Source organism: Dermacentor andersoni, chromosome 6, assembly GCF_023375885.2.
Source record: "Dermacentor andersoni chromosome 6, qqDerAnde1_hic_scaffold, whole genome shotgun sequence".
Classification (NCBI taxonomy): Eukaryota; Metazoa; Arthropoda; class Arachnida; order Ixodida; family Ixodidae; genus Dermacentor; species Dermacentor andersoni.
This window is the reverse complement of record NC_092819.1, coordinates 68,782,100-68,790,814: the sequence shown is the minus strand read 5'-3', so window position 1 is coordinate 68,790,814 and position 8,715 is coordinate 68,782,100. Positions and strand designations below refer to the sequence as shown.

The following is an 8,715-nucleotide window of genomic DNA, read 5'->3' as shown; positions in this document are numbered from 1 at the left end:
ATCAAGTCATCGAGTGGGGCCTGCTTTTGAAGATTACTTTTATGTTTTGTGTAGTTACCTGAGCTTCTCACAAAGCTTATTTCATTGATTGCATTGACAGATGCTTGTCCTGAAGTAGTGGTGTACTATTGGGAGCGTATTTCTCAGCTCTGCATGGTGTCAAGTATTGCTTATGGCATTAAACACCAAATTGTTGCCATTGTCACTGTAGGGTACTATAATTGCATGCAGAAGGTGTGAATTTGAAATTGAGACTCTCTCAGGCTATGCTCGCCATTATGGTGTAACTGCCTGTTGTTCTTGAAAAATTCCTCGCGTGCATTTTTTTTTCGCTGTCATGAATTTGTTACCTATGCTGGTCTCAGGTGCCACATCCTCAGGATGCATAGGAAAGAGTGTGAGGTTCATAGCTCCGTGCTTGATCCACTCGATGACTTTGTTTTCACATTTGGTCCAGGGCTACCTTAAGAGTTTGAAACAAGAAATATATTTTTGAGTCATCTTAACTGGCATATGAGTGCTGGAGTTGCAGTGAAGTGCCCTGTTAGCGGTTGCGGTACCGTACTCAAGGTGAAGTCTTCACTGTCGAGCCATTTAGCTCGAAAACATGCTAGAGGAAGTCATACATGTTGTGTTTCATTTCTTGACTCTACATCTGGCTGCGAGTTATCTAGCATGAATCAGCCTGTGGGTAATGCAGTCAGCTTAAGTTGCAGTGATGGTACAACAGAAAGTAGAAATGAGGAATGGAAGGATTGTTTTGTTCATTCTCTTGGTCTTTTCTACATGATGCTTGAGCCAAAACTTATTGTTCCTGTCAGCACTGCGCAAAGCATTGCACAAAAGTTTACCCAAATTCATGAACTATATAAGAAATGCACCATTTCCAATTTGCAGGCACTGCATAAAAACAAAGCTGGTGCCGCTATTACAAAACAACTCGTCACCGCAACTCACAATGATGCTTTCAGCGAGCTGAATTCATTATTCAGCACTGATACAAGCGCTAAGCTTACTTCAAGAAAGCGTACGCGCACATTCAACCAACATGTGTAAGACTTGGTCTAAACAGCTTCAGAAAAGAAAGGCACAAACATTGTGTTCCCATTTTGAAGACGTTGACTGCACTTCTGGCCAGTTCCGAGGTTGCAGAGTGCCTTCTAAGCACAGAGCGTCCACTCATTGGGGATTGTGTAGCCGATATTACTGATGCCCTAGCTTCTAAATATGGTGCATTTCACTTCAGGTTCTGTTGCACCAAGATGCCTTTGAGGTGGCTAATCCTCTTGACTCTGCTAGGAAGAAGCACAAGTTGGGTGGTGTCTACTTTACACTTGCGAATTTCACAAAACAAAATCAATCTAGACGTGACCACATTCAGCACTTCTGTGTTGAGAGTCTGATCTGAATTTTTTAGTCAAGAAAAAGTTTTTGAGCCTTTGATAAATCACCTCTTGCAGCTGGAAAAAGACGAAATTCCGTTTGGTGGTGCACTCGTCAAGGGTACTGTTCTAGCAATACTTGGCGATAACCTTGGGCAATATTTTACTGGTGGGTTTACAGAAAGCTTCAACTCATCTCGGCACTTCTGCAGGTACTGCCAAATAACTAATTCAGAGTTTCACGCAAAACCCTATATGCTCGCTAAGATAAGAACACCTTCCATTTACGACTTTGCTGTTGAGCAACCCACTAATATAGGAACAGTATTTGAAGGTGTCAAATTCGGCAGTGTTTTTAACAAGCTTGCATTTTTCTATGTCTGCAACCCAAGACTGCCCCCATGCATTGCTCATGACCTCTCTTTCAAGGCGTGGCCTGTTATGATATGGTCCTTTTTCTCAAATATTTTGTTGAGGCCCAACGCTGCTTCACTTACAATTATTTGAATTATTGCATAATAAATTTCAGCTACCAAGGATCACATGCTTCTACTAAGCATTGCGAAATTAATGGGCATGGCAAGAACTTAGGCTGTGAGGCCGTAAAAACGTAGGTGCTGCTTCGACTTCTCCCTCTGATGATTGGGCACAAGATTGAAAGTACAAACGTTGTCTGTAGGTTGTACCTCAATCTAAAAAAAATTCTGGACATTGTGTGTGCATCAGTAGTCACTGGAGAGCAGGCAGCATACTTGGACATTTAACGGAGGAGTATGTAACAGACAGGCTTTCCCTTTTTCCTTCAGAAGCTTTGAAGCCAAAACACCATTTCATGCTTCGTTTCCCAAGCTTGATGATGCACTTCGGGCCATTAATAAACATGTCGATGTTGCGGTTTGAAATAAAACATTCTTACTTTATTAACTGCGTGCGGTCTACGAAAACCTTCAAAGCGGTTTGTGGAACGCTTGCAGAGAAGCATCTGCTGTTGCAGGCATGTTTGCATTCTGAACGTTTTTTCACTTCAGGCGTCTTCTTCACCTCTGCTGTGCCAGTTTGTGCTCAGAACTTTCCTCCAGAAATATATGGCTGCTTTGAAAGTAATACCTTTCATTTTACCAACTCTGTGACATTTAGTTGCGTTTCGTACAAGGGTGCAGAGTACCGTGTTAAGACCTTTGTCCCACTGGTCATCAAAAATGAACTCTGCTTTGGTAAAATAAGTGTTGTTGTCATTCAGTACAAAATAAAAGTGCTTTTTTTTGTGGTGAAGCAGTTTGAAGCGTGGTTCCAGAGGCTTGAAATGCAAGTGAAATTGTTGGAAATATACGCAGGGCTAACTGAATATCATAACTTGCAAACAATTCACATACATTAAGTTCAAGTAGTTGAAAAAACGAAAAAAACTGCGGTGTGTAAAAACAGTTGCCCCTGGTATCTGGCATGACACTAGCTTTCTTTAGCCTGATTCCTGCGCAAAAATATTTGGGGCAGAATTTGGTTTTGGAGTGATTTCGTGTCATCTTATAAGCTGTCAAGTAGTCACTTTTTTGTGTATTTAAAGAGATGGCTCCAAAGAGTAGTGGCTCCTTGTTGTGTGATATGATGCGAAGAAAGAAAAGCATGGGAAAGAGTATTACTGAAGAGATTCTTTTTCTGTGCTGTTCATATTGTTTTGCATCATAGTAGATCACAATACATATGAACCAACTAGCCGAGCAACATGTAACGATGTGGTTCCTTATTGCTGTGCTGTTTGCCAGAGTCACACAGTGCAGGCTGTGCACAGTCAAAACCATTTGACCAGTCGAGCGGCTCCATTTGGACCATTTGGTTCCATGCCAATGGGCCCAATTGGTTCTATGCCAACTGCACCATTTGATCCAATTGGTATACAACCAATTGGCCCAATTGTTTCAAGTGGCCCAATTGTGTACTAATACACAAATGGAACCAATTGAAAACAAGTGGAAATTTTCCAATTGGGTCCAATTGTTTTTTTTTTTAACCGCAGTCGAAGCTGATCTACGAGGTTGGAGCTTGCAATATTTTGCCCGACTCTTATAGCAAAATGCTTTGCGTGCAGCGTACCGTGAACTAAGAAGGAGGCTCAGTAAATACCAAAAACGTGATGCATAAATCGGAAAAGAAATCCCACGGTTCATTGTAACAGTAAGTAGTCTCCAAATCTACGTCTGAGTAGCAACTCTCACTAGAATTCTTTACGAAGATTTTGAGGCCAATGTTGTGCTGGTTGCATGCGGCGGAGGTAATTTTGGAACCGGAAATACACGGCAAAATTTCGATACCATTTACGCCATCTATAACGCACCTGCAGAACACCATCAAACGACGACACCACGCAGAAAACTTGACCGAGTCTCCAAGCATAACCACGCATAAACTTAGCCGAACCAAGAATAACCTAGGTGGGACTGCCAGCCTCGCTGTTTGCTCAGTCCTCGCTCCACTAGTGTGAAGCTGCCCCAATTTCTTTTACAGGACGCACGGAAACAATCGAGTCCATCAACCTACAGTGTTCCTGATAATGCGTGTTTTTTTCACTTACCACCTGAGTGAACCCAAAAGCTAAAAACCCTAGGTGGTTAAAATTACTCTGGAGACCTTCACTACAGCACCTCCTTTAGTAACCCGCGTGTTGGTGGCATTAACTTAGAACTGCATGCGTGTGGAATGCAGTTCGGCCGCGGACGACGCCCTGCTGCTCCCTGTCGTCTTGCTTTGTCATAGGTAAGTGTTGAAAAGGCTTTCGCCACGCCAGATAAACTGCCGCAGAGAGTGGAGAAAAAGCAGAACAAGAAGGTTCGTTAATCGGTACATATCCAACCCAGGTACTCAGCGTAGTAATCGGAGATATTACCGCAAACCAAACCGCCGACTTGCGATAGTTTCTGTATTTGTAATGTTAACCACTGAATGCAAACTGTCCAGCTTTCTGTCGCGTGATTTTTTTATTTCGGCCTTTCTAAAAAAGCAATTCTGGTGCGTTTTATGTACGTTCTACTCCAACCTTTAATCTGTAACTGACTGAATACAAACAGCCACTGCAGGTTTCGTTAAAAATACAAGCGCTCAGCCACGTTGCATTGATCACCTTAGAACTGAGCTACTGTATAGGTGCACCCTATAACGTTTGTGCTATGCACCATTCACTACGTTAAGTAGACGAAGCAGCCTCAAAAAGATGAGATAACGGGGTTTTACATGCCAAAACCACAATCACATTATGAGGCACGCCGTAGTGAGGAACTCCGGATTAATTTTGACCACCAGGGGATCCTTAACGTGCGCCCAGTGCACGGACACGGGCGTTTTTAAAGCGAAAGCTTTACTGGCCGCGAACGTGCGATTTCGCCGTGGCCGTGCTCCGAGGAGGCACATGACGTCACACCGCGTTCCTCGTCGTTGCGTTCGCCTCCGCTCGCTTCGCCAGCTGCGTCGCATGCCTGATAACATGTCGGAGGATTGAAAAGGATAGCTCGCGTGCGCCGCAACCACAGTCGAGGCGGCAGTATGGACGGTGACAATTCTGATAAGCAGGAGGAGGCCTGGAATCGAGATCGGAACGAGATGAAGAGGAAACGAATCGCCCAGGAAACAGACGAACAGCGCGCCGAACGACTGGCTAAACGCCGCAACATAGCTAGACAACCAGACTAACCTGGACTTGCAATCAAGATTAACCAAGGCTAACCATGCTATGCCTTAGCTTTCGCTACGTATATCCTGGCATAGCCGAGCTAAGCCACTGCCAATTTTTGCATTTCGGCTCCATCGATACGCGGCCGCCGCGGCCACGATTTCATCGCGCGACCTCGTGCATAGCAGAGCAGCACCATAGCTAGGTGCAACCACGGCGAGTCGCAGCATCAACGGAGAAGTGTGCATATTCTACTGAGACGGCCGAAAATGCGTTCAAACGTACGCATAACCATGACATATCATATAGACGCCGTAACTTGCGCTGCCATTTTTTTACGCTTATGTTAGTGGTCTGCCTAGCGGTATGATAAAAGTAGTCTGCCGAAGAAGCATCAAGAAAGAACTGCATCATTTGACAAAGCAAACGGTACGGCAAGCGTCACTCGCGCCTATTCACGAACGAAAACTGAAGGCGACTTCAACAGCGCTTAGCGGAGCTACCTGTTCGGAGTAGAGTTGCGCTTTTCTGCCTCATTTAGTCAAAGTTTCTGCTGATTTGGGGTTCGAGTTTCGACATCGAGATCTTCGTAATTGTGAAATGCTGTAACAAAAACGTATTTCCACCAATCACTTAATGGATCGCGGCAGCAAAGCGCTATTGTCACATTGTTCTATTTGCGATAAACGCACGTTATAGTATCGCATCGAGAGGAACCAGATGGAACGAATTGTTCTTGCTGCGAAATGCCCATCAACGCTACGGAAGCAGATGCGGCAGTTTTTATACAGCAATGATGAGCACACAGATTTGCGCGGGCTGTGCGCCGAAACGTTCATGTTGGACCACAACACAGACAGAATGAGCGCTGATGCGAGGGCTGATCAGCCTGCTTATGCCCGATCGACGATCCTAACGTGAAACAAGAAGAAAATAAACCAACGAGAGGCGTCCGGCGTACTTGCGTAATAATACTGGCGAATCGGTCTGTATATAACTTACTTGTAAAAACAGTTGGAGGGGGACTTCGGACGCATGCATTGCTGTAGCCACAGCCTTTCTATATGAATGCTTCGCTACCACGGGTACTTTCTCGTACATGAGCCCGTTGTGGTCCAGTAAAGGTTTTCTAAAATCCCCCAACTTCGGTGTTTGGCTTTTCTATATTCCAACGAAGGTCATTGTAACGGATAAAAAGATTAGCTAGGCCCGAGCAGACGACTTTAAACTGCATGACGTCACGGTGAACCGATGAGCGGGAACTTCAAGGTGGCGTCGCCAGCCGTCCTTGGTTTTCTCGTGTTTTCCGTCTAAGAGTCTTGTTACGCTAAGAGTGAGTTTGTTCAGTGTTGTGGAAGAGTTCTTCAATTATACAAGTTAATATTTTTATATAAGTTATACAAGTTTTTATTATATTTAGGAGGAAAATGAGTTTCCGCTTCCGAACCGAGGACCTTGCCCATCTCACCCGTGACCTCATGCACCGCAGCGGATCATTATTGTCACTGAGAAACCACGGTGCGTCGACTTCATTTTCCCGCGCTGTTTCTTTTCAATAAAGAAACGTTAGGCAAAAGTATAAAGACTATCTGTTACGCGATAGCGTGCATTAACGAAGTCAGAAGAACGTCACTTTGGCCTAGTTGGTGTTTACTTCATGTCATATTGACCGCAAATAAAGACGAAATAAAGACGAGGACAGCGAAGAGAGCACAAAAAAAAAAAACACCCGTGTTGTTTTTGTGTTCTCTTCGCTGTCCCCATTTTTATTTGTGGTCAATACGATATGCAATTAACGAAGTCGCCCATACGACCGAGAAATCGGCACGAACGGTTGTGGGAGGTGGGCCTCCCGTTCGAACTGATTGAAAGTAAAACACTCGTGATCGAATCGGGGTGTTGCACCGTCCCTTTCTTTACTGGCATTATCCTCCCCATCCCTCGCCGTGCAGCATTTTCTAATCTCACTTTGCAAAGACGATTCCACCCCACCAGCAACGTGTCAGCAAAAGGAAGGCGTCTGCTTGTGTAACGGCGGCGGCGCGAGCATTCTGTGAAGAAATGCCGATTCTCGAGCGACGGCTGAACCAGTTTTGCGCGATCGGGGCACGTGACACGCGTCGCCTCCCTTCAAGTGGGTCACGCGATGTACGGCCGCTGTCGAAGGCGCGCTGGTCGAGAGACAGCCCGCGTTCCGTCGATAGCTCAGTTGGTAGAGCGGTGGACTGTAGAGGTTTGACCAACGCGGACATCCATAGGTCGCTGGTTCGAATCCGGCTCGACGGAGAATTTATTTTGCTTAATGTTTTAGCGCTGATATCTCAAACGACTACGTGTTTCGCGCTGTATTCTTTTGCTTTTTTCGTCCGTAGTCATACCTCAGTGGTCGTTTTAATACGCTGTCTGAAAGACCGTATGACAAAGCTACATGCCTCGTGACTTTGTTGGTTCGATAACCCCTGCAATTCCACCGCCATACCTCAATTGCCCGGCTGCACGGAGCTATCTTGGCTGGGGGCCAGGAGTTTTTCGCGGGGGGTTTAATTACCTGTGCTGGAAGCGGGGTTTAGAGTGGTTCAAGGGATTCAAGTGGTTGCAGGATTTTCTAGTGAGATTAATGAACATGTTTTTGACTTTCTCTTCAAGCTCTTTCACGTAAGCGATACATACATTTGGCGTTGGCTTTCGTTACAAGTTTAGATGAGTGTTACTTATCTGGAGCGACTTCCCCCATCTTCTTGGTTTAGCGTTCTTTTATTGCGAAAGCAATACTGCTCGCACTTTTGGCCCATCGGTGGTCGTGGCACCTCCTTACACAGCTGCGCGTCACGTGACCGTGTGACGTCACGCCAGACCGAGAGACGGGGCCCCAGCTCGCGGCATCGATGGTAGAGGCGAAGCCTTAGCGCCGCTGCTGCGGCGCTACCGAGAGAGGGCGCTCGCTGCTGTGACGTCACGCCAGACCGAGAGACGGGGCCCCAGCCAACACCACCTAGATAGCACAAGGCCTGTTCGCTCCTATCCATGACGTCATGCTACCTGGCCCCACTGCCATAGAATCTAATGGGGATGCTCCCGAGTAAGCAACAGTGATTTTGACGTCGCCGCTTTCGTCATGCCAGCCTTGGCAATGGAACTTTCGGGCCAAGTAGCATGCCGTCATGGAGCGTAGCCAACAGGCCTTGTGCTATCTTGGTGGTGTTGCCCCAGCTCGCGGCATCGGTGGTGGAGGCGAAGCCTTGCGCGCCGCTGCTGCAGCGCTACCGAGAGAGGGCGCTCGCTGGTGTGACGTCACGCTAGGAGGATAAATGGGGCTACAGCTCGGCTCCTCCCAGTGGTCGGCGCGCTGCCTTGCGCCATGTCGGATGATGTATAGCCATAAGTTTAACAAAGGGCAACCATGTCCACACCATCAGCCGAACCAAGGCGCAGCCAAGGGTTATTGCTTTCGCAATCTTCCAGGCTTAACCAAGCTAAGCCTCCAGCCATTTTTTTTTTTTGGCTTGGTGCTTCCTATAAGAGGTTGCAGGGCATTTGAGCCCATTGCTGCAGCCCGCAGTGTCCATGATTTGGTCATCCATGGTCCTAGGGCGCGTGTTAACAACGAAGAATTTTGCCGGATTCGAGGATCGATTGCTAATGGTAGCCTTTAATAGATGCTATCCACTGGCC

At 46.4% G+C, this 8,715-nt stretch overlaps 1 non-coding gene across 1 annotated transcript; it reads left to right on the top strand.

Annotated features, from left to right (window-relative positions):
- The first annotated feature begins 7,237 nt into the window (after positions 1-7,237).
- On the top strand, positions 7,238-7,329 carry TRNAY-GUA (transfer RNA tyrosine (anticodon GUA)). Its single transcript is given in 2 exon segments — positions 7,238-7,274; positions 7,294-7,329. It is a non-coding gene; the product is annotated as a tRNA-Tyr (tRNA).
- The last annotated feature ends 1,386 nt before the right edge of the window (positions 7,330-8,715 follow it).